This window comes from Apium graveolens, chromosome 8 (assembly GCF_009905375.1).
Source record: "Apium graveolens cultivar Ventura chromosome 8, ASM990537v1, whole genome shotgun sequence".
In the NCBI taxonomy this organism is placed as follows: Eukaryota; Viridiplantae; Streptophyta; class Magnoliopsida; order Apiales; family Apiaceae; genus Apium; species Apium graveolens.
In genome coordinates, this window is record NC_133654.1 from 143,211,115 (window position 1) to 143,239,111 (window position 27,997).

Genomic DNA, 27,997 nt, shown 5'->3' on the forward strand with positions numbered 1-27,997 from the left:
AGATAATACTTCTCAGTCTTGAAGTAATCATCAACAGTTTCTTTTGTACAACCACTGTGGCGCCCTCCAAACTCGGGTCAGAAGTTTGGGGTCCACACACACACCTTAATTATAACCTGCTTATAACAATAATAAAGATAATAATAATATATGCAATGACCCTACTTACCAACCACCACGGACCGCAACAGGTTAAAGTATGCACACAAGCCAAACACACTAATATATTACAAACCGTTCAAATCCCAACTATTTCAAATTCAAACTGAGTATTAAACATTATTACAAACTTTTACAAACTTAAATTATTCCAAAAGAAGCCTACTAGCTCAGCTTTCTCAACCTGAACCCCTAGCTCTCGCGCTGGACTGGGGATCCTCTTTACCAACTGGTTCCTTTTTAACTGGAAAGAATATAAACAACATCGCACAAATGAGCTAACTAGCTCAGCAAGTCACAATGACAAAACTGAGAATAATGATCATCAGGTGAATATGTTTATGATATCAAGTGAACAATGGATTATGATTTAGAATTAGATATTATACTTTTAATTTAAAAACCAAGGTTAGGCTGCTGATCAGTCACGCACTAACCTCGAGGAAGGCACACAACATTGCTCTAACTACTGGATCCAAGGCACACATTGGCCTAACTTAACCATTATATGGTCTGACCACGAATCTGGTCCACAATTTTATAAAAACAATCCAATTCTAACATAATAATAAAATATGCAATAATAAACAATAACCGAAATTATTAACAACAATAAATGTTTAACAATGAAAGGGTTTCAATCCTTGTAAGGATCAACAAGGTACTTTCAAAGCTTGAATGCTGGGTAATGAAAGAATTGGATAACAAAGGAATCAATGTTTCAAGGTTTCAAGGATTTGGTCTTTCAAAGCATAAGATATCATGGATTGAGTATATAATAATTCAGTTCAGTGTCTGGTATTTAGTTTGTATGTATTTGTGGAGTAGTATCGTAGATTTGTGGTTCGTGTTTGGGTATACAATAATCAATGGCTTAGAAAGAATATGGTTCATAGCTCAAGAACAATAACTGAAATCAGGATTTAGGTTTCTGTGCTTCAAAGCACTTGCAATGTCAACAAGACTATCAAGAATTACAATATCTCGAGAAAGTTCAGAACACTTGCCTGATATTAGCTTACTATCCTGCACTTGCTTTCAATCACAATCGTCTTACTCCTCAACTACCTGTTTCCCTTTCCTACGCCTTGCCTCTTCTGCTCACATATCATAAGCATCTATCAATAATTTACTCACAGAATTCTATTCAACACATACTTCTATCTACCCTTCGTTTTACCCAAATCCGATTAACGGATTGAAAGTTATGCAATAACCAAGTAAACACTGAATATATAGACCGATAGTCAAAAAACAGGTCACGTATAACACATAATACATCACGTAATCAATGACATATCATCTATAGAGAAGTCTCGGGTCATAAATATGCTTTCGGGTATTTAATATGATTTTTAAAACATTTTTCGGAATTAAAACGGGTCGTTGGATCAATTTCGGAATAATAAACAGGGTTCGGTTGGCCAATTCTGGCTCCGAAACAATTTTAGAATAATTATCGAGCCTTGGAAATAATTCAGAATAATATTTTAAAGCTCGAAACTATTTTTCGGAATTTTTAAATCATTTTTATATAATTAAATCTAATTAAATAATTAATTAAAAATCAATTAATAATTAATTAAATCAATTAATCAATTAATTTTCGAATTAATTGACTAATTAATCAATTAAAAATTAACTGAAATTAATTAACTAATTAATTCAGATTTACTTGTGAATAAAAAAAATAATTTTCGGAATTAAAATAATAATTTTTAGAATTTTCAGAAATTAAAAACGAATTTTTATAATAAAAATAAATAGAAAATATGATTTTTAAACATTTTTAAAACAGAAATCCAATTTTTGCAAAGTCTGGAAACTACAGGGACCAAACTGCTTCGTTTTCAAAACTGCAGGGACCAAACTGCAATTTTGCAGTCCAGACGCCGGAAAAAGTCGGGGGTGGCCGGAGAACACGTTCCCGACGTCCTCACCCCACCAACACCTCCAGATCACATCTACAGGTTACCAGGAACACAACCATGCAATCAAAACAACCTAACAATCCCTGAGTTGGCCGAAATTTGGCCGTGAAATTTTCCAGTTTCCGGCGAACATCGGAAAACTTCAAAACACAACTCCCTTCTCTACAGACCTCGTTGGTTCATGAGACTTATACGACTAGATTGCAAATTTCACAGAGAACACAACCCACTATAACACAACATCAATCTATCACAGAATAAGAAACCCCCAAATTTCAATTAAGAACATTCATACGGGTTATAAACCCTAATTTTAAAATTCGAAAATCAAACTCAAATTTGAACATGTTATTGAACTCCAAATCAGACGTATGACATATGAAAATCATCAGGAAAACAAGCTCTACAACATGCAATCATCAAATCATACAAACAATCATCCGAACAAAAATTCATATTTTTAATAAAATAAATTCGAAAATAAATAAATTTTTAGAAAAATAACCTTGATTTCTGCAGGTGTATGGATTACAGAATCTGGTAGAGCTCTTCAAGACCTTCAGATTGGTTACTCGAGCTTTCCAAACCGAATTCAATAACACCTCCAAATGCTTGTTTGATTCTTAGAACAGTTTTAGGAAATTAGGGTTTTTCTCTGAAAATTATATAATTATCTGTCTGCAAATGATTTTGATACGAAATAAAATACGGTAAAAGGCTATTTATAATTATGGAAAATTAGTATCCCGTTGGATCATTCCGGATATAAAACGGTACGTTTATTTGTAAAAACTGATCCAAACGGTATTAGTTTTTGGGATAATTATCCAAATCAGTACAATTTGTGCTGCGGTCTTGGTCTCAGCACCTGGTTACACGTATTACGAAGTGATAATTGGGATATTTTAATAAAAAGCTCCCGTTTATCGAGAATACGGGTTTTATTGATTTACCGAAACGAATATTGTATCGAAAATATTGCGCAGGGACCCGCGCAGGACAAACCGTACGCCGGATCGAAAAAGTCGAAACATGGAAAATGCTCGGAATATTACAATTAGGTTAGGAAGGAGTTCTCGGAAGAGTTTCGGGTTCCAAAAACGTAACAACGGTTGACGTCGGTTGGTTCCCGTTTTTATAAAATAGATTTTAATTACCCGGAAAAAGATTTTAGAAATTTCATATGATTCTTATAAATCCATAAATCAACATAAAAATAATTAGGAAGATATAACAATTATCTATATTTTATTTTGGACATATAAAAATTAAAATACTCAATTAATATTATTTTTGAATATTCAAGTACAGATAACACTTAACAATTAACTCACAGAATAGATACTGGGCACACATAATAATATCAAAAATAATTACACGATATATCCCGGATATTACAACCACATTTCCTGTTGAAAAGCATATATCTCTCTTACTTCTCCTCCTATGAGAATCAACTTCTTAAAGGAGATCACCTTCGTCTACCACCTCTCCCGTACAATAGGATCCGCAGATAAGAACTAATGGTACTCCCCTTTTGGAAAACAGCTTATCCTCTTATGAAGAATAGTGATGAACCAAACCATTTCTTCTGATCACTAGGAAATCACCTTATGTTTACCACCTCTCCCGTACAATAGGATCCGTAGTTACAAACAACAATGGTGTGGTGTAGTGTACATGTGCTTTACCTTTTTCTTTCCTCCCTGCTATTTCTCCCCCTTAGTTGAGGAATCCTCCAAACTATTATATAAGCTTTTATCTCCCCCTTAGAGAAGGAATGTCTGCTGTTTTCTGAAAAAGTTCTCACATTTTACTTGGTTGTAAAAGAGATAACAAGTCATAGTCTGATCAACCATATCCCTTGAAATTCTGCAAAATGGCTTCATTGTTGATCATCCTGTTAACCAATATTCCCAACTCCTTATACCTCCCAACTGTGAGATCACCAATTGTTATCAATTGTTAGCTCCCAACTTGTTAGTTCTCGAAGTATTCTAATCCAATCTGTAAATGCTAGGTTCCTAAGAGTTAAGTTCCAATCATAAACATAATCGAGACCCGGAGTATCAAGAACCATGTTTAGGGATAGGGAATGGGATATGGTGTTTCTCTTTCTTCCTCACTGTGAGTGTGTGATTCCATTTTCTGTACCTCACAAATGTTTCACTCTTCTCTCTAATCATGTTTACACTAATTCTCACAAGTGTATCACTCATCTCATAGCTCCAAAATCCAGCTGTACCTGCAAGGAAAATCACCTTAGCCACCCTTAAGGAGGTCACAGGTGATGTAATGGGAGTTCGCAAATCCCCATCCTTGTTAGACTCGTCAGATGAATCTGAGTCATAATATACAAGTTGCTAGTTTCCCTTTTAGGGTTCCAGGTTTGAACTCTGAGAAGGTAAACAATAATCCAAAGAATTTAGCATAAAGATCAAAGTTCCCTTCTAATGTCTGTGAAGACATTTCCTTGTGACTCATCAGATAATATCTGAATCATTGTCAACAAGTTGCCGATCTGCACCTATGTCAGATCCACTATCCGCATATGCATCCAGGTTTATTAGTCCTGGGGAGGTAGACACTGACCACTGACATATGGCTATTGGATCAGTATCCTCTCCTAACACCTGTAAAGGAAATTGTTCCATTAAAGAACCTTGAACAATCGAATCTGACCGTAAAATGGTCGAAACTTTTGTTTCCGTCAACTCATCCTTTGTGTGTGTAACCTTCCCTTGTGCATCAAGAATTGTTTATGTTTGAGATGGTGACACTACATCGGATGCCTCGGCCGACAAGCGAATTTCAATAGACGCACCCTATTGAGAGGATGAATCTAGTGACTGTTTTTATGCCTTTTCAGCCATTACATCTTTTTGAGAAGATGTATGGGGGCTAGCAGTTGTCTTTGTTTAAATACTACTCATCTTTGTAGGAGACAGAACTGCTGGGTTGACTTCAGAACTTTCCTTATTTGGTGCACTAAGACACTTTCTCCCTCACGCTCATTCATACTTCATTTTAGTGGCAAAAGAGTGTTGGTTGGTTCTGTTTTTGTGTTTGTCTTTATAGTCTTGGATAGAAGTTGTGGGTTTTCAACCTCATGACTATCAAATGAAAGAATGCCATTGGAGGCTGAACCTGTATCACAGAACATATGGCAATATGGAGATAAAATGCACTTAAGATCTATAATGAATAAAAATTATGCATTTAATCTTTGAGAGAAATGATGTACAATAGTGATTTCATAAAGATTTTAATAAAATAAGTAATCACCATTGTAAAAAGAAGTTTGATTTTCTCCTAAAACTGTTTGAGTGCACAAGTCTGTTTTTATGCCTAAAAAGATAAATGATTTGATAAGACACAGAATGATGACCTAGCAGTATTAAGAAGGGAAAGAAAGATTTTGTCTTTTAATATGAATGAGTTTTTGTAACAGCATTGATCACTTAGGGTAAAGTCTAAGCAATTCTCATTCACGTCAAAAGCTCAATAATCTATCTTTATAAGATTATAATCAACAAAATTGTTTATTGATAAGTAACCTTAATAAGACTGACTATGCTGCTGATTTCAAATTATAGTGAATGTTTCAGATATTGCAACTCATATAAATTCACTAGAACTCAAAATCTGACAATTATCTGCAACAAAATATTAACAATATATCATTGTCTGATACTTGTCAAGTACTTTAGATACCAATAATTATGTTGCATCCTATTTTAAATATTAAAATAAGATATCAACAAATTAAATACCAATTATCTATTAAAAAGATATCAGCATTCAATTTCATATTTCATGCAATTGTTAACTCCTAACAACTGTAATATCTCAAACAATATTAGTTCGATTAATAAAGCAACATTAACCAACATTGTCTTGTTTGTAATCTTAGAAAAATATTCTAATTTCCATATACTTTGATCCATTAAGTATTGCATCTATTATCAAAGTGTTTAGGAATTTACAAATAAGTATAAAAATTATCCTAACTTGACAATATATGGTTACTTCTAATAAAGAAATCAAACATTTTAACCATAGTTGTACTCTAGAAAAATTCCACACTTTCTATATTAGTATAAGTGACTGAAGATAAGCATTAATTACTGAAAGGAGTTCTACGTAATGTCACAAATACTAATACTTCACAATTAGTACATAGTTAAACTCTTAACTAAATATCATTAACTGATATAAGTCAAGAAATTACACACAACTAATCATGCTACAATCATGTTCTGATTTCAGTGAATTCTTGAGATATAAATATTGCTAAATTCACCAAAACCAAAATCTCATAATTAACTTATAACACATAAGTTACAATCAATATACTAGATATCAATTGTTGACAGATTTAGTTATAATCAATCATGTTGTTTATTTATTTTAAGTTAGTTTGAATTATGGAGCAAATAACATCATTGAATTGCTTCAATTTCCATAATCCAAACTACCCAAAATAAATATTAAATAAATAAATACTAAATATCTATGATTAGATACTAGCACTTAAATATTTATGATTATCCTTGAATAATCACCAATAGGATATATGACTTATATACATGGCAATCACTCTTTGGATAATTAGTAATTTTAGAAATACTTTCTAAGCATATAAAATTTTGAGAGTTTTATACACATAACTTAGAAAATACTTGAACTTTCAATATTAGTGATTTTAGAAATAAGTATTGATTACTTAGAATAAAAATTCTAAATAATATCACTAATACTAAAAGTACCACAATTATTTGTACATGATACAAATAACTATGATGTATATTATTTTAATACAATTCAAATTATGAGACTAATATGGAATATAATTGTCTACAATCATAATTTAAATCAATTAAAATAATATTCAAACTTAATGATATAATACTTAACTACCACAAATATATATGACATTGTAATCATGATAATCAAGATATTAGCACTAAGTATGAGGTACTGGATTATTGATAAATTCACAAATCCTTTAAATATTGAAGATTTAGTACTTGTGGATTTATATAAAGAATTCCTTACAGATGGAATTTCCAACTAATGTGCAATGAATGATATCCCACACTTACAAACCAGTCTTGAAAAATTAACTTTATCAAGTGATTTAATAAATGTTTCTGTCAGTAACTCTTTGACTAAAGTGACATGCCCTCTAAAGTGATGATACCTGGTGTGAAGATGCCTTGTCATAGAGTGTTCCACAGAGTTGTTGGATTTGAATTTGTTTCTCATCATAACAGGAAATCAATTTTCTTCCATGAAGTTGACAGCTTCCTGAGATGCTTCTCCTGTCACTTAGGTTGACAGCTTCAGAGATGCTTCTCCTGTCTTTCTTACAACCTGCATAATTTGCATCTATATAGCCAAATATGTTAAGCATAATATCTTTAGGGTACTTTACTCCAAATGTTGATGGTCCCTTAAGATATCTAATAATATTGTTAATATCTATAAGATTAGATTCTCTAGGATCTACTTAGATACTTGCACATTGGCATCTTGAGGACATTATATGTTGTCTATTAGCATTTGAGTAAAAGAGTGAGCTCGTCATACCTCTATAGCTTGTCATTATACCTGAGTTACACTGATCAAGCTTTAGTGGTTTCTGTTGGTAAGTAGTCTTGGCATGTTCAGAATCTTCTAAATTTTGCATCTTCAAAAGATCCTTAACTTACTTATATTGCCATCATTCTTTTGGTTTAATTGTGCTCCTAAAAGAATTATTCTTTTGGCTTGCTTGAGCTCCTAAAAGAATTATTCTAATCGCTTTCTTAAAGTAATCCCAAAAAGAATTGTAACATTTCCAACATGCTCCTCCATACATATTCAGCAATTACTTGGCAAATAATCTTGCACAAGTTTTTGTTAGTAGACCAACATATAACATTATCATTATATCACTGCACATATAAAACAATATGTTTGTGCCTAGTGATAAGAGAGTTATTAATATGACAACTCGACTATTTCATTTTTAACTACAACTTCAGTTAGAGTGCCATACCATGTCCTTGACAATTGCTTGAGTGGTATACTAGTTCATACCAACCTGAAGTGAGACTGTGAAGAAGAGATATGCATAATCCAATAGATTTACAACTGCAAAGTCCATGAACTATTGTGCATTGACTTCCTCTTTTGACTCACCAACCAGGAGTGCACTTATACACATCTACTAGAGTCCAATTCTAAGTGTAATGTGCATCAGGTGCCTGATATATCATAATATCCTCAAGTCTCGTCACTGGTGCTTTTTGTCAGATACTGCTTCCCGATAATAACCTAGCATCCAGTTTGGCTTTGTCCCTTATAACAATGTCATTGTCATCCAGTTTGACTTCTGGTTATCCTTGTACAAATTACAAAGTTATCATTTGGTTTTAATATCAGCTTCCCTTCAATCTGCTTGCTGACTGATTGAGTTCATCTTGCTTTGCAATCACCCAATCAATCCGGATCTATCACAACTTCTGTAACTTTCTCAGTTTCTTTTTCAAATAGAAAACTAGAGAAATAATCATTCACACTCAGTAGCCCTGCTAATCATTACTCCACCATCTGGATTGTTAGATATATTTGAGATGTCATGTCTAATATGATTTGTATTTAGTTTTCAGAACTTAACAACAGGACAAATCAGGATTTACTGGAATCAGGACTTACTGGAAGTCAGAACTTCATATCAGAACTTAAGGTCATATCAGAACTTAAGTGCGGGAATAGTTAAGGAAGGAAGCTGATTTACAGTAGAAGATCGAGACTAAAATAAAAGAAGATATGTATGGAAAGAGTTAGAAGACTTGAAGACTTGTAGAAGATATCTGATTGATATATTTTAGGAGACAGAATTATATTTTATATCAATTAGAAGTTATCTTGTAACTGTGTACTATATAAACACAGACTTCGGGTTTACACTATATGTGTTATCATTATTGAGAAGATTATACATTATAACCTGGCAGCTCTTAGTGATATTTGTTCATCACTGAGAGAGAAAAGTTCCATTGTAACAGAGTTTATTATATTGAATATATCTGTTTACTGTTACTTGTGTTCAAGATCGATTTGATTGTAATAACACTGTATTCAACCCCTTCTACAGTGTTGTGTGACCTAACAAGTGGTATCAGAGCTTATCTGTTAACACACATACAGTAAAGATCCAAACAATCATGTCTGATGAAGCACAAACTCCAACCAAGCCCACCAAAACTGAAGAAACTTAAAAGACTCAAACCCACAGTCGATATGAGACTATTAGGGTTCCCATACTGAGACCTTCTGAGTATCCCATATGGAAAGTGAAGATGGATATGTTTCTGGAAGCTACAGATCCAGAATACCTCGACAGAATTAATGAAGGACCACATAAGCCTACCAAGCTCTCTGTTGTAGTTGTTGATCAACCAGCAATGACCATACCAAAGGAGAAAGGTGAGTACACAGCTGAAGACATCTCATCTATTGCCAAGGATGCAAGGGTAAGGCATTTGCTGTATAGTGCCATTGATAATGTCATGTCAAACAGGGTAATTAATTACAAAACTGCAAAGGAGATATGGGATGCTTTGGATACAAGATGCCAGGGAACTGATGCAATCAAGAAGAACAGGAGGACTATACTCACTCAAGAGTATGAGCACTTTGACTCAAAAGCTGATGAGTCTTTAACTGACTTATATGACAGGTTTGTCAAACTCTTGAATGATCTGTCACTGGTGGACAAGGAATATGATCTTGAAAATTCAAACTAAAATTCCTTTTAGCTATTCCTGAAAATTGGGATTTGAAGTCTACTACCATAAGAGACAACTATGACCTTACTGAAACTACTCTTTATGAAATTTATGGTATGCTCAAGACTTATGAACTTGAGATGGATCAAAGGATCAAGAGGTATGGAAGAAAGTCAAGGACAGTTGCTCTTAAGGCTGAGGAGGAATCTCCTAATATGGTTGCCTCAAAAAGGGGCAAAGGAAAGGCTCTCATCATAAAGTTTGATTCAGAGTCATCATATTCTGATGATGATGATTCAGAAATTGAAAGTTTACCTGAAATGGATGTTGATGAAGAGATGATGAAATTGTGTGCTCTTATGGTAAAGGGTATCACAAAGATAGCCTACAGGAAATTCAGAAAAGGCAAGAAGTTTTCCAGGAAAAGTGGAAGTTCTGATAAGAAAGGGTTCAGAAAGTCCGAAGGCAAGGGAGGAAAGTCTGACATAGGAGACAACTCAAATGTCAAATGCTACAACTATGGTGAAAGAGGCCACATATCTCCTAACTACAAGAAAGGAAAAAGTGACAAAGGTAAGGCACTGGTCACAAAGAAGAAAATCTGGATATACACTTCATATTCTGAACATGAGGTGAACTATGCCCTGATGGCAAATTCTGATCGCAGTCCTGAAACTGCTGAATTGAAGGTACCTCAAACAACTTATTCCTTTAATTCTGATGATATTACTGAGTTGAGATTATATCTTAAAACCATGTTTATTAGTTATAGAGATCAAATTTTAACATGTGAAAGATTAACTTCTGAAAATCTTACTTTTAAGAAAAGGAATGATTATTTAGAAAAAGAGTTAGTTATGTTCCAGCAAACTCAGAAAGAAAGAGATGATGATTTTTATGTTAGAGATAAATTGTTAAATTTGAATAAATCTCTAAAAACTGAGTTAGAAAAGAAAACATAGATTATCAGAACTTGGACTAACTCTGGCAGAACAACTTAGAATTTGTTAAGTAGTGGAAACTGGAAAGAGGGCTTAGGTTATGGAGATGATAAAAGTGAAAAAGGAACTGAACAAATTGAGCCAATTGTTGTTAAACAGACTGCTAAGCCAAAGGTAAATCCTGTTAAGTTTGTAGCTAAAACTGTAAAGTCTGATTCTGAAAAGATGAAAGAGTCTGTGACAGAAGTTAAGGATAAGTCAACTTAAAACAGGATAAACCAGCTGAAGTCAACATAGTCTTAATGACTAAGAAGCAGCTTAAGCATAAGCTGAAAGAGATTAGGAATGTCAACAAGGTAAAGGAAGCTAGGGAAAATAGGAATGAAAAGGAAGGTGTGAACAAAAGCAATAATTATATGCCTGTTCCTAATGCTCCTAGAAAGAAATGTTATAACTGTAGAAACTCTAACCATCTTGCTTCTTTTTGCAGGAAAAATAAAAGTATAAACTCTTTACCTCCTAGATCAGGAGTTAAGAGTCAGTCTGTTAGGTTTAAGCCACAAAATCCTTGTTTTCATTGTGGTAGTTTATGGCATTCCATTTATACTTGTAAGGAATATCATAGTTTGTACTATGATTATTATCAAATAAAACCTTCTTTGAAGAAAGTTACTTTAATTCCTTCTAGTGTAAAGTCTGATGCAAAGTCTGATATAAGTTCTGATAAACAACATGTTAGCATAAACTCTGAAACTGAATCCGCTGCAAATGCTAACAAACTTAAAAAGGCAAAAGGATCCAAGCAATTCTGGATCCTTAAAACTAACCATTAGTGGTCTTTGTGATTGCAGGGCAACAGGAAAGATATCCTAGTGCTGAACAGTGGATGTTCAGGACATATGACTGGAAATAAAGCCCTGTTATCAGAGTTTATGGAGAAAGTTGGCCCAAGAGTTTCTTATGGAGATGGCAACATGGGAAAAACTCTGTGATATGACAATATCAATCTTGGGAATATCATCATTGAAACAGTAGCTCTTGTCTCAGGAGCTAAACATAATCTGCTAAGTGTGAATCAAATCTATGACAGAGGTTATCATGTGGATTTCTTTGAAGAACACTGTGAAGTTGTAAGCAATTCTACAGGCAAAGTGGTTCTGAAAGGTTACATGCATGGTAACATTTATGAAGCCAGACTTTCAACAAGTTCTGATGGTTCTGCAATTTATCTGTTGAGTAGAGCGTCAATTGAAGAAAGCTGGAATTGGCATAAAAGACTCTCTCATTTAAATTTCAACAACATAAATGAGCTAGTAAAGAAATATCTTATGAGAGGACTGCCAAAATCAGTATTTGCTCCTGATGGCCTTTGTGATTCTTGTCAAAAGGCAAAATAAAGAAAATCTTCTTTCAAAAGCAAAACTGAATCCTCAATTCATGAGCCTTATCACCTACTGCATGTTGATTTATTTGGTCCGGTCAATGTCATGTCTATTGCAAAGACGAAATATGTTATGGTTATAGTGGATGAGTTCACAAGATACATTTGGCTGTATTTCTTGCACAAGAAGAATGAAACTACATATACTTTAACTGATCGTCAGACAGCTGGATAAGTTATTCAAAGATTCTGTTAAAATTATAAGAAGTGATAATGGCACTGAGTTCAAAAATTCAATCATGGAAGAGTTCTGCAAAGAGCATGGAATTAAACAGGAATTTTATGCACCTAGAACTCCACAGCAAAATGGAGTTGTAGAAAGAAAGAATAGGACTCTTATTGAAGCTGCACGAACTATGCTTGATGAAGCAAAGCTACCAACCTACTTTTGGGCTGAAGCTGTGCATACTGCTTGGTTTACACAGAATGCTACACTCATAAACAAGCATGAAAAAACACCATATGAGATGGTGAAGAAAAAGAAGCCAAATCTGAAATACTTTCATGTATTTGGATGTAAGTGTTTTGTTCTTAAGACTCATCCTGAACAGCTGACGAAATTTGATCTAAAAGCTGATGAAAGAATTTTTGTTGGATATCCACTTTCCACAAAAGCCTTCAGAGTCTACAATTTAAGAACAAGGGTTGTCATGGAATCTATCAATGTATCTTTTGATGATAAGAAGATTACTGGACTTGAAGATTTCAATGATCACGATCAACTGAGATTTGAAAATGAAGATTTAAATTCTGATTATGTACATTATGATGACTTAAACTCTGATCTCGTAAGTTCTGACAGGCTAAGTTCTGATGTCATTGAAACTGTGGTAACAACTCCAAAGGAAAATGCACTTGTCCAGGGGGAGCAAGCTGAAGATTCTACCACAACTCAAGACTCCCAAGACTCTCAAGAAGCATCAGAACCTGTCTCTGGCTCTTCAAGTTCTGATTCATCAAGTTCTGATGAGCCAAATTCTAATAATTCTGGAAACTCTGATACTTCATGTCCTGAACGATCCAACAAAAATTCTAAAGTTTTAGAGAGCATAACTACAGGGGGAGCATCAAAAGATGCTGATGGAGATAGCATGGATCATGGGGGAGGATCCAGTTCTAGAAATCAACTTCCATCTGCAATGAAGTGGACCAAATCACATACACCTGACTTAATTATTGGAGATCCTGAAGCAGGTGTCAGAACTAGAACTGCAACATCAAATGAATATCTCTATCATTCTTTTCTATCTGAGACTGAACCAAAGAAAGTGGAAGAAGCTCTTCAAGATGCTGACTGGGTGCAAGTAATGCAGGAAGAGTTAAATGAATTTGAAAGAAATAAAGTTCGGACCCTAGTGCCAAGACCAAAGAACAAATCAATTGTTGGCACAAAGTGGGTGTTTAGAAACAAAACTGACAGTGATGGCATAATTACAAGGAACAAAGCAAGGCTGGTTGCTAAAGGCTACTCTCAACAGGAGGGTATTGATTATGATGAAACATTTGCACCAGTTGCTAGATTGGAAGCCATAAGAATCTTTTTGGCTTATGTTGCTCACAAAAAGTTTAAAGTCTTTCAAATGGATGTGAAAAGTGCTTTTCTCAATGGAGAATTGGAAGAGGAAGTATATGTTGAACTTGGAATGGTTTCAGGTTCTTTCTCTAAATCTGCTTAGTTTTTGTTCTCATACATCAGACTTTATGATCAGTGTTTACATATTGTCCTATCTTTATGTAATCTGTTCTTCAATTGAAATACATTAAATGCTGATTGGTATCTAATATGGATCCTTATACTCTGATAGTGATTTGAATGTTCTGTGACTATTCAATCCAATGAGGATATTGTGCTAGATGCTGACCTAGTAGTCTTTAACATACTAGAAATCCCATGTTTGAATTAGTTGTTTATGTGGAAATTCATTAACACAAGCAAATTCTGATTTTGAGCTTAGTCAAATTTACTTTGTGTATCTTATTACTAAGTCACAAACTAGATTTTTGCTTCTTATGTGTCAAATTCTGATGTCAGTAATTCTTAAGGATGAACTAAATGCTGATAAGCCTCACTTATCTGAAGAAAAGAAAAGAAAAGAAAATTAAAGTCAGGTACTCCTTTGAGATCTAGAGTAAATATGTGGAAGGGAAGACCCAAGTGCATTGCTGGTATTAAGTAATATGCATTAAAAAAGCAAATAAATTTTTCTTGGTGACTTTTCACATTCTCTGATTACTGGAGAAATACTCTGATAATAGCATAAATTCTGATAAGCAGTTGTGACTCACTTACACTGAGAAGCCACTATAAAAAGGAATTTCAAAATATGCATAAAATGAGCACAACAGTTGAGGTGGACTCATGCACAAATTTATCCTATAGTAGACTTCATTATTAATGACAGATTTTAAGCACTTTTCTTAGTTATGCCTTATTTCTAACATGTACTGAAGTATATCAGACTTTAATCTTTATCTGATATTTTGCTAAATGCACACACTATCACTTCATATGAATGATGAAAATTAATGTGGTGATTAAGTTGTTTTTGACAAACAGTTAAGTGTCATATGCATAAATTCTGAGGACAAGTTCTGATTGAAGTTCTGATGATTAAACTCTGAAGAATCAAGTCAGTATTTGTATGAAGAATCACAGAAAAAGATATTCTCTTTTTGAGTTGATAAGCCATGTTCTGATGACTGTTAAAATTTGATAATAGTCAAGTACTGATATTAAATCCTGATGGAAACTCTGATGCTTATGTGGCATTATTCTTTACTTGACTTATTTGTGGTAAATACTGAAACGGTCATATTTAATCAGAATATAATTAGGTGAGATTAAAACAGTCATAATCATTTGGGTTAGTGGTAAACGTGTTTGTCTTGAAAAACTGCAGGTGCACGTTAATTATTGCTTATTTCTCGTGGCCACTAACTTTGCTTTAACTATTTACTGGATGACAGGTGTACATGTGTCAGTTTTACTTCTAAAAAGGAATGTTGAGTGGAGAGAGTATATATATAGGATTTAAAATATTTTCTAATCTTTTATCTACTTTTCTATTCTTAATCTCTCTTATTCTCTCTCTCTCTCTAATATTCTCTGAAGCTTTTTCATACAGGACTTTTATCAAACACCTTGTGCACAATATATTTTCTCACTTATTTCTAACAGAAATCGCACCAAAAGACATTATTTTCCATGGAGCGAAGTTTGTCCCCAATAATTACTTGGCCAGTCTTAGCAAGGATGAAGCTCCATCGGAACTTCATTTTATTCAGCACTTCCTTGCTCACTCCGATATTGGGTATGCTTTGACCCAACCTGAAGTAATCTCAGGAACTCAAGTGCTGGAGTTTTGGAGAAGTAGCACATATGATGATGGTGGTGCTCATGGGTCCTCAAGTATCATCTTTTCAACAGGGGAGGATGAGCATGTAGTGACTGTGGCAACAATATGCCAAGCACTGCAGTTGCTTGAGAACTGCACTTATACAACTATTGAGGAGCCAGTTCTTCAACAGCTAATGGCCAGTCTGGGGTATGAAAAGAAATTGGCAAATCTGGGTCAATTGAAGAGATCCAACATAAGGAGGGAATGGAGTTTCTTCTTTGACTGCATCACAAAGGCTTTTGCAAACAAATGTTCTAATTTTGATGCAATCCCAATTCTCAGTCAACAAATCGGGTATGCTCTCGTTAATCAAACTGATTTTGAATATGCAAGTGCTATTTTAGGCTTTATTGGCGATAGGATGACAGAAGATAGGAATACAGTTTACTTTGCTAGATTCTGTCAGCCTATTTATAGTTTTTGTTGTTCTGATAAGCCCCAATTAGCTAGTGAGTCCATTCCATCATTCAAACTAGCTAAAAGAGCTTTTAATGACTCATTATCTACTGATAATAAGAAGGCTATGTTGAGACCCCTCCAAATTCCCATATATGTCAAACAAGCCTGAATAAACTATGATCCAGTTATATACACTGCACTATATCCTGATGTCCAACCATCTGAACCTCAACCGTCAGAACCTCTAACCACTACACAACCAACCACTTCTCAACCACAACCAAATCCTACCATCAGGACATATTTTAAACCAACACAAACATCTCAACCTCAACCATCAGCACATAATATCAGACCTTCACCTTCTAGGCCAAAAAGGACAAAGTCTGTTCCTCAGCCTCCATAAAAGAGAAGAAAAATGATTATCAGGGATAAATCTGATAGTGAAGAGGTAGCACAGGTTCATGCATCAGAACCTGTGACAATTGAAGCTGAGAATGTTACTTCTCAGAAAGAAATTGCAGCTCAAAGTTCTGATACTTTGAAGAGAAATAGATCAGTTAATTCTGCTGCTAAAGCAACTCCTTCATTGGTAAGGAGATTGAAGAAAATGAGGGCAAAGAGGTATAATGTTAAGCCTACATTTGAAGATACAACTGAAGCTGAGGAAGGAGATCAAGAATCTTTAATCTCAAAAGATCCAATTATCATTAAATCTCTGCCACCTACAGCTAAAGACCAAGACACTGTTCCTGATACAGTGGTAACACCTCCTGTCTCTCCAACTCATTCTCCTATCTTAAATGTTGATGTTGAGATACCATCTACACTATCTACACCAAATATGGAGATAAATTCTGATGCTCAGAATTTAGATGAAGTTGTTGTTGAATCTCCAATTGCATCACACACTCTAGTGCTGTCAGAACATAATGAATCTTCTTCAAGTTCTGAAGATAGTGGTTCTGTTAATACTCCAGCTCCCATTCTAGGAAAGGAAGCATCGGTTAAGAAGTTTGTTGAGCAAGCTACACATGTTCCTTGGGAGGAGACTCAAAGAGGTGTAGAGTGGACCAAAAAGTGGAATGAGACTGATTTCATTCCAAGCTCTAAAGTTCTGACAGAGCACATTGCTAAAGCTGATGAGCTTTTGATAAATTCTGATGTCAAGATACAGCTCAAGATCACTGCTCTATCTACCAAGAATCTTCAAGGTCTACACTATAAAACTCAAGAAAAGGTTGATAAGCTTCTAGAAAAAGCTGATAAGATAGAAATGGAGACCAAGCTTGACAAAAAGAGGTTTATCAGACCTACTTCTGAAAATGTCGAAGCAATTGAGAAAACTCAAGAGAAGCAACAGGCCCAAATTTCTGAGGTTCTGGTAAATCAAGCTTCTCAACAGGCTCAATTGAATGATATTCAATCTTCAGTAGAACTTCTTCTCTCACTCCTACTATCAGATGATGCCAAAAAGGGGGAGAAGATAGTTAAGTCAAAATGCTCAAATGATCAATTACTGAAAAAGAAAGATGATGAAGCTGATGACCAGGGAAACCCTAGCAAGGGTGGAGGTCAAGTTCAAAGTAAAGGGCAGAGCAGCAAGGTTTCTTCAAGGAAACTAAGTACTGATGCAAGCAAATCTTCTACACAAAAGAAGACAAGTTCTGAAGCTGCTCAAACTCAAAATCTGATATCAAGTTCTGATGAGCAAAGTCTGACAAAACCTGATGTTCTGATACAAGGTGGAAGTCAAGATTCTCAAAATTTCATGCAAACTCTGAAGCTCAAGGGAAAGCAGACTACTGTCTACTACAAGGATCCCAAGATTCAGACACTTGATGAGGAAATTCCTAGAAGATTATTTCTGAAGCATAATCCAGGAATGGATTTAAAAAATCTCAAGGAGGAAGAAGCTAGATTTAAAGCTGAAAAGAAAAATCTAAAGCCAAAAGTTTATGTTGCAAAGAAACCTCCAAGGCCTAAGGAAAAAGGCATTGTGATCAAAGAGAAGTCACAAACTGAGGCATCTGAAGCCAAGACTAGATCACAATCTGAGATTGATCCCAAAGACAAAGGGAAAGGAAAAGTTGATGAACCAACCAAGCCACTGGAGATGAAAATTTCTCAAATTCTGATAAAGGCAGTGTGCAAAATGGTTTAAGTTACTGATGATAATCTTGCTGAAGATGAAGATGTTCAAACTCTAAAAATAAAGAAGATTTCTGAAGAATCAAAGATAACCTCTGACAAGGCTTAAGTTGTTCAGAGTGAAGAACAGCAAGAAACATCAAGTTCTAATAAAGTCATCAAGTCAACCTCTGACAGTGCTCAAGTTGATTTAGATAAAATGGAAGTAGCTAATAAAAAGAAACTTCTGTGGAAAAATGTCAAACCATCAGATCTAAAGAAAAGCCAATTGCTGTCTACATTCATGACTATTGGGTTAAATGCTAGAGAACCAAGAGACAGGGCTGGGCTAGGTTCTGATGAAGCTAAGATTAAAATAAGAGTTGAAGTTGCTACTAGAGATCCATTTCTATTGACTAACAGACCTCTTGAAGATGTTACACAGAAACATCTTGATAAACTTATATCTGTTCAAGTGGTACTGGATGTTCATAACAAGCACAATATGAAAGAGAATCTGATTCTATTTCTTGAAGATGGAAGGACATATCAAATGACAGAATCAGATGTACTAAACAAATCACTGAAAGAACTTCAATTCTTTCATTACCTTTTAGAGGTAAAGTCTGATATTACCAGGAGATGGTCAAAGTTCATATTGAAGACCATCAGAGATAAAGCAAGAATTTATGCTTCAAGAGTTACATAATTCGTTCCTAATATTGTTGAAGATGATGGAAGTGAAATTTCTATGAAGAAGAATTTTGCTAAGCTTGAAGAGATACTGAAAGAGAAATGTTTGTGTTACAATGAAGAATTCTCTCATCCTAGGGTAATAAGACTGAATGATGGTTTAGAAAGAAACCATATCTCTGCTTTAAGGACTGCAATCTACTAGATTGGAAGTCAGAATGAAGAGATGAAGCAATTCAGGACTACACTCTCTCAAGTCCTGAGGATTAAAGAAGAAAAGCTGATATCACACTTTGTCAAGAATCATCATGGATTCAGATTGACTCGGTGAGATTGGTAAAAACTACAAGTACTGTAAGTTGTAGTTAGTTATCTAGTTAAACTCTTATTGCATTTGTACTTAAATGTTTTTGACATCATCAAATCTATTAACTTGTATATTTTGCATAATTTACAAGTTGGGGGAGATTGTTAGATATATTTGAGATGTCTTATTTGTGACGGCCTCAACCCCGGGGTCGGGAGTTGATGTCATCAACAACAATAATAACAATCAAAATTCAATCTAAATCATTAATAATACATAACTACGACCCCTTGGTCCTGACGCAGCTAACTTAACACAGCAACTCAACAGACCACCCTTGGTCCAACACAACCATCTCAGAGGAGTCCGACACGAAGGGAACTGGAATCCCTGCCCGACTATCACAGAAGAATCTCCTAGGCATCTGCAATACATATAAAATATTCTGCAAGGGTGAGCAATTGCTTGCTCAGCAGCACCACTATATGAATAACAAGTAAAACAGTTTATGATAAAGCAGTGATAGGAACAAAGATTATAGCTCGCTTGCAAAATATGTAAAACAATTCATAAACTGGATATTCAAAACTAGAATGCTCTGTAAAATAATGACATCAGTAGTGTGCTGTGTATAAATACCAGAGTTAAATTTTAGCATGCTAATCACTTTTATAAAACTGTTGTATCAACTACTCATGCCCTTGCGGGAATCACAAATCCAAATCAGATACGTAGCGGATATGTGAAGACAGCTGATCAGGCTATCAACACCAGAAGGCTCTAACTACCATCCCATTTACCTGTTCCAGAATTCAGAGACTAGCTAGGTCTCTAACCTGCTGGACTAATCGGTTATACAGTGCGCGCAACCGAATTAGGCTCTTATGCCACCTCAATAGGCCTACTCTGGCCCCAACGTATCCCATATCTGATCGTTTTATCCAGTTTTCAAAATCACTTTTACCTATCTCTTTTTCAAAATCAATTTTGTCACAACACACTATTCAAATCCTCTTTTCATTTAAATCACGTTTAGAGATAGGTGTTTTCAGAAGTTACTTTTCCCAAAATATAATTTTAAACAACATTTCTAATACGGGGGATACGTAACTTAAAACTTTTCTGTTCCATTATGAAAGTAAAACATTTAGCTATTCATATGCACTGAACCATAAAATAATGGTCAGGGTTACTTGCCTTGTAGAGCTTTACAACTATCTATGTTCGACCTTGAACCGATTCGGACACTTGGCTTTATTTCCTTACTATTCGACTCTTCTGGATCCAACTTCAACATTCAGGCTTTATCGTCCAATCACTAGATCACCTTGGGTTCGACTTCAGTACTCAGGTTCTTCGGTTAAAACCCTACTGAGCTCGTCGACTGTCCACTAGGTTATCTTTAGTCCAACATCCACTTTCGGTTTCCCGACTAGAACCTACACGGTCGAAATATCCTACGTTAGACATCCAGGTATGCTTGACATATCCTCAATAACACATCTACCCATTCGATATTAAATCCCAACTCGTACTTATATACATTATTACAATACACGCATCAACTTAGGGTTCACATTCTCGAAAAATAGGTTCGGTGTTCATTTTCGGAAAAACACATATACTCGTCATTTTATAAAATTAGGGTTATTATTTTTTGGCAAAACAATTCACCACCACATACAATCAGATTTCGTATACAACATATATATGTGTTTATATATATATACTCGTTCGATGGCCCGATAATTACTGGATACGCTCCTGTATTTCCGTAGTTAGATTTTTCGGAAATTGAGCAGCACCTCCTTTATTTATCGGACTAACCCGTCGAACAACTCGACGTCAAACCAATTCACAACCCCTATAACGACAACCCAATCCCAATCTAATTGCACAAATCTCAATCACCGACTCCTACCAATAATATCAATCGAAATCCATAAATTCCCAAAGTTCAAATCAATTATACTTACTAATTATTATTATTATTCATATTTTTATATTTATTTATTTTAAAATATTAGGACTCAGAATCGCGTCATCACAGTCCACCGTCCGCTCATCAAAATTCATCGCGGACGGCGATAAAATCCGGAGGTACCCAAGTTGGGTTTCCAATCACGAATTTCACCGATAAGAATTTTGAATTATTACCATCTAATAATTCGAATAAATAATGTAATAATTACCGAATTAATTTCATCAATTTCACAACATCAATCAACTAGTTAATTTAACAGGAAAACAATATTTCTCTGCAAAATAACTGAATCAAAACATCACTGAAACACAGGTTACCATGCTTGAGACACGCGCCACAATCAACAGGTTACCTCGCCGATCGAAACCGGCGGCAACCGGAAGTGGAGAAGCAGGACACACAGAGAAGCACGGGAATTTAAAACACCCCCAACACAACGCACGCACACGGATGTATACACAAAATCCACACACGCCTACCACTCACACACCCCCCGACTTTTGGCCGGAAAATGAAAATAGCGGCGGCCAGAAAGCAGAAACAAGGCGGCAAGAAGGAATCGCGACCAATCCCCACCCCCCTCTCGCGGCTGATACACATACATATATATATGTTCGTGTGTATGTCAGCCAAACAGAGGTTGGGCAAGGAATCATAAATGAAGGGACAGCCGGCGTTTAGCCGGAAGTAGGCGGCGGCGAAACCAAAGAAAAACAGAGAGGAGAGACTTCATATCGAGAGCGATGGAGGAACAGAGATATAGGCACAAGAAATTGGATATACACCAATATGTATATCTGTTTTTAATTTTGATTGTTATTATCTCTTATTTTATTTATTTAATCTGCAAAAGTCTTAACAATCGAACACGTGGTTGATGGTAATTACAAACAAGACGCGTGTACAATTAACACCCGATGGCCTAATTCTGCACCGCACTTCACAATTTATCGAACCAAGGTGTGCATAAAACAAATTCATAAAATTACAAAAATAGTCTTAAAATTTTCTAAAAATCCCGAAGTTATAAAAACATAAATTTCGTAATTTTAAAACGATTTCTGAGATGCACTTTATACCCGCTTTTATCAATTAAAAGAATCGACGCGCGGGTGAAATTAATCCTGAAAATTTCCAAAATAATTTTAAAATTCTCGGAATAATACAAACTTAATAAAATATAAGTTTCATAATTTTTGAAGATTTCCATAATTAAATATGGATTTTACCATTAAACACACCCATAAAATCATTTAAAAATAAATAATTAATAAAATATTGATTTCTCAATTTTATAAAGTCCTAAAAATAATTATTGAAATTATAAAATTATAAAACCAAATTTAGAGATCATCCAGATATTTATGGAAATAAATCTACAATTAAATCCACTTTTTAAAGTGGAACAGAACAATACCATTCAATATTTATTACACAAATAATCCCTATACATCCACAGTCACACATAAAAATAGTAACACACAATACACTGCTGACACTACCAATACACATATTTTACTTATTAATTATTTAACAATTACACATTTAAATAATAAAATATGCGAGTCGTTATAATGTCTAATATGATTTGTGTTTAGTTTTCAGAACTTAACAACCGGATAAATCAGGACTTACTGGAATCAGGACTTACTGGAAGTCAGAACTTCATATCAGAACTTAAGGTCATATCAGAATTTAAGTGCGGGAGGACTTACAGTTAAGGAAGGAAGTTGATTTATAGTAGAAGATCGAGACTAAAACAAAAGAAGATATGCATGGAAAGAGTTAGAAGACTGGAAGACTTGTAGAAGATATCTGATTGATATATTTTAGGAGACAGAATTATATTCCATATCAATTAGAAGTTATCTTGTAACTGTGTACTATATAAACACGGACTTCGGGTTTACACTATATATGTTATCATTATCGAGAAGATTATACATTGTAACCTAGCAGCTCTTAATGATATTTGTTCATCACTGAGAGAGAACAGTTCCATTGTAACAGAGTTTATAAAATTGAATATATATGTTTACTGTTATTTGTGTTCAAGATCAATTTGATTGTAATAACACTATATTCAACCCCCTTCTACAGTGTTGTGTGACCTAACATGGATCAATTAAGAACTAGACTCTGGGAATATACTTGACATCAAACCCTTTATCTCAACAGATATGTTCTTGTTGTGTCCTCTGAATTTTCAATGTGGTGTTGTGTCTGACTAGTTGATCCTTCTATTGCTCCCCCTAAGTTGTTGCTGGGATTTCCTGAAATCCTTACCCCTACTGACTGGCTTCATTGAAATAATGAGTTGTGTTATACATTGCCATTCCACTGCTCAACTAAAAACAATTCATTGTTTGCTTTTGCAGAACATTCTCTCAAACACTTTCAAGTTATCCAATGTTTGCTTCTGTTGGCCATTAACTCATTAGTGGTCTTCATGTATACATCCTGATCAAGGCTTGATCTAACTTGTTGCAAACTGTATTGACTGCTCCATCCCTTTGGTATTTAGAAAGTCTTGATTAGCTTGATATTCTCCTTGTAGCTTTAATCAATTTCTGGTTCTTCCTTTGTACCACTCCATTATGACACGGAGCTCCAAGTGCTGAACATGTCCCAAACTATTCTTGATATTACAGATATTAATCAAAACTACTTCTTGAATTGAGTCCCATTATCTGATCACCAGATTATTTCTTCGACATTTGCTTCCATCTTGATCTTCTTTGATATGATCAATCACCATTTGTGATGTCTTGTCTTGAGAATGCACGATCAACACATTTGTGTTAAGAGTAGTCAAACACCATCACTAAGGTATATCTTTGCTTTGATGTGATGTTGTCTTTGACTCCTCTTTCTGACATGCCTCACATCTATCATCTTCTGAATTCCAGATGAGGCAGTCCTCTCACTAAACCCTTTTCACAAATAAGTATCTTGAGATGATGTTGAAAGGTGAGAGCTTCCATTGACATAGCTAAACTTTTGTCAGATGAAGCTTTTCAGTAGAAATCTATTGACTTCACCTTTTCAGATTTTACAGTCTAGCCACGAGCATTTCCTTTCCTTACTCTAAGAAGAGCAAGCTTCTCAATCTTCCTGCTTCAGATGAGACACTAATCCTTCATTGAATTGACATTTTGTTCTTTGATGCAGAACTGTCTGATAAGAGGATTTGTGCCTTGATTCTCCAGCAAGGAAGTTGCTTCAAATGTTATTAATGACTCCAATAATTAGTTATTATCAGTGATAGCAATTGTTGAGTTCATGATGGCATCCCTTTTCTATATAGCTTGTGTAGTAATGAAAATCTCTGTTGTCATCTCCAAAGATTACTGACGGAATAGCTTTTGTTGATCATATTTGATTATGAGGCTCTTTCTTTGATCATATGCCTTGAGTATGAATTACCAAGAATACATATGAATCAATTGACCTGTTATGTCCCGGACTCACAAATGGATTAACAGTTCTTGGTACCCAACTTATCAATTTGGGTCCAGTTGGATTAGAGATTTTACTATAAATAGAGATACCAACAGCTGCACCCTTATCATGCTAATTCTTATCTTTGACTGACCATTTTCTCCATTTTAATACCCTTTATATATTGTCTCTAGGCTAAGAGAAATTGGTTCCAACCTTACATAAGGAGGACTAGCAGTCTTTGCCCTATTGTAATCCTAAACATGCTTATTCTATAATTAATGCAAGTACTAGGAGATGCATTAATGGCATTGAAAATAAGCATTGAAATAGGAGTTCATGGCATTCATTCAGAACCATTACACATAAGAATTAAGCAATATAGGCATGATATGGAATAAACAGAATTAACAAATAAATCATTAATTCTATCTAGTTCAATCCTGTTGATAAATCTCATCTAGCTATCTCAATCCAATTATAAATTAATACATCTTAACAAACAATTCAGATCAAATGAATAAATCACATTGTAATAGGATAAAGAGAGTAAGCATAAACAAAGGTCTTATATGCTAGAAAAACATATACCTCACTAAAGAAATTAATCATGTTCAACAAATATTCAAACAATTATTTAAGATCATCTAATGTAACATGCACAAGATAAACATCAATCCTAGTTACAAGAAAATAATCTAGTGAATTAGTTCAGCATTATCTAAGTGTGATGCTCTCATGCTTGTGCGAGTGTTAAATATTTAAACACTAAGACCTTATCATGCATTGAATATTGAAAACAAAATATTGCAGTGGTTCAAGAAATTGAAACCTGAGATATGTGAGTTGGATCATCTTCAGAGATTGCTATAAAAGCAAGATATTCATGATTCTCGTCATCTGATCCATCCCAACTCTTTCCCGTGCACTATAAGTTTTGACTGGCTGCTTCCTTAAGAAAACATTCCACCTTTGTCTCAACTCTTCAACTGAATCCCTAATCATTCTTGTTTGTCAAGCTTCTTGTTCTGTTTTAGCAAAACCCCTGATAGTTACTTGACATATATTGCCTGTCAAACCTGTAGCTATCAAATCTTATTTATGTCCCAACCTCAGTCTGTAACCACCTCTTGAACTGAATCTGTAAGAATCTCTGCTTCAGAATAGATAGGCTTGATCCTTGGATATAGCTTATGTACTCCTTGTGAATCTGATACGACCAAACTTCCCTGACAAGTGAAACACTGCCCTGACGTCCAGTCCCTCAAGTACTTCTACATGAGCTTCTCCTGATTCAACTATCAGTAACTCTTACATTTTGTCCTGAGGTTCCAACTATTGCATGTAACTGAGATATTTGTTTGTCCCCGCTATTCTCTCTAACCTCCATAATTCCTGCATGTATGATCTCATTGATTCCCGGATAAATGTAACATTGGTACAAACCACTGTGTGATTGTATAATCTGGAATCATAAAGTTGTCTTAAAATCTCCGAGAAAAACTGTACTCGTAGAAATTTCATTCAATCAATGCGTCTAAAAATCCAGTGGTATCCTATGAAGTAAGCCTTTGAGGAAGTTCCACAATTTTCGTCTGTAAGTCTTGAAATCAGTTCCATCGGAGTAAGAAAACCATTATCTATAATTTCCGTGTTCGGGAATTTTCCGTCTGAATAGCACATGGTCTTCGTTTTCCTCAAAAGATTAAAATCCACGTTAAAAGCCTGGAGAAATCCTGAGTCTACCAATCCTTGAGTACCCTTAATTTAATATTTAAGAAAAATTAAATTTCCAATATTTTTAATTTTTTTAGAAAATAAATTAATCAAAAATATATAATTACGAGAAAATTAATTTTCAAGAATTTTAAATTTTCTTAAAAATTAAATCAAACGTAAATTATTATTTACGAAAAATTTAAATTTAAGAATTTTAAATTTTATGGAAAAATAAATAAATCAGAAATAATTAATTTTGGGGTTACAAGAAAATTGTTAAGTGCTCTGTGGCGATCCAGTCTATTGCGATCAGTAGGACAGCAGTAGAGTATAAACACAGGTGAGAGGTATTCTATGCACCGAATTTCTCCTGTGGCAACTACAGGCGTGTGGCGACACCAAGTTCTATTGCGACTTAGAGTGCAGATAAACCCCGCTGTGGCGATCAGAGATGCTAACAGTATATGGTACGTGTTTTGGTCATTAAGCCTATGTTAACTTCAGTGCTTATCCTGTTTTGGTTTGTCAGAAGTTAATTTCTCTTTAACTTCTGATTTATCAATATCAGACTTTACAGCTACAAACCTAACAAGATTTACCTTGGGATTTTGTTTAACAGCTATAGACTCAATTTCTACAGTTCCCTTATCATTCTTATCATCTCCATAACCTAAGCCCTCTTTCCAATTTCCACTACTCAACAAATTCTGAGTTGTTCTGCCAGAGTTAGTCCAAGTCCTGATAATCTCTCTTTCCTTTTTTAACTCAGTTTTTAGAGATTCATTCATTTTAAGTACTTCATCCCTAACATAAAAGGCATCATCTATATCTTTCTGAGTTTGATGGAACATGACTAACTCTTTTTCTAAATAATCATTCCTCTTTTTATAAGCAAGATTTTCAGAAGTTAATCTTTCACATGTTAAAGTTTGATCTCTATAACTAATAAACATGGTTTTAAGATATCTTCTCAACTCAGTAATATCATCAGTATGAAAGGCATAAGTAGTTTGAGGTACCTTTAACTCAGCAGCATCAGAATTGCTATCAGCATTTTCCATTAAGGCATAGTTCACCTCACTTTCAGAATCTGAAGTGTCTGTCCATCTTTCCTTCTTTGTGACAAGAGCCTTGCATTTTTCACTCTTAACTTTCTTGAAATCAGGAGATATGTGGCCTTTCTCACCATAATTGTAGCATTTGACATTTGAGTAATCTCCTCTTTCAGACTTTCCTCCTTTGCCTTCAGATTTTCTGAAACTCTTCTTATCAGAACTTGCACCTTTCCGGGAAAATTTCTTTCCCTTTCTGAATTTCATGTATGCAATCCTTGTGATTCCTTTCACCATAAGAGCACACAGCTTCATCATCTCTTCATCAGGATCCATCTCAGGTAAGCTTCCAGTTTCTGAGTCGTCATCACTATCAGAACTTGATGACTCAGTATCAGACTTTATGATGAGAGCTTTTCCCTTGCCTTTTCTTGAGGCAGCTACTTTGGGGACATCCTCCTCAGCCTTAAGAGCAACTGTCCTTGACTTCCTTCCATTCCGCTTGCTTCTTTGTTCCATCTCAAGTTCATGAGTCTTGAGCATCCCATAAATTTCATCAAGAGTTGTTTCATCAAGAACATAGTTATCTCTTATAATGGTGGCCTTCAAATCCCAACTTTCAGG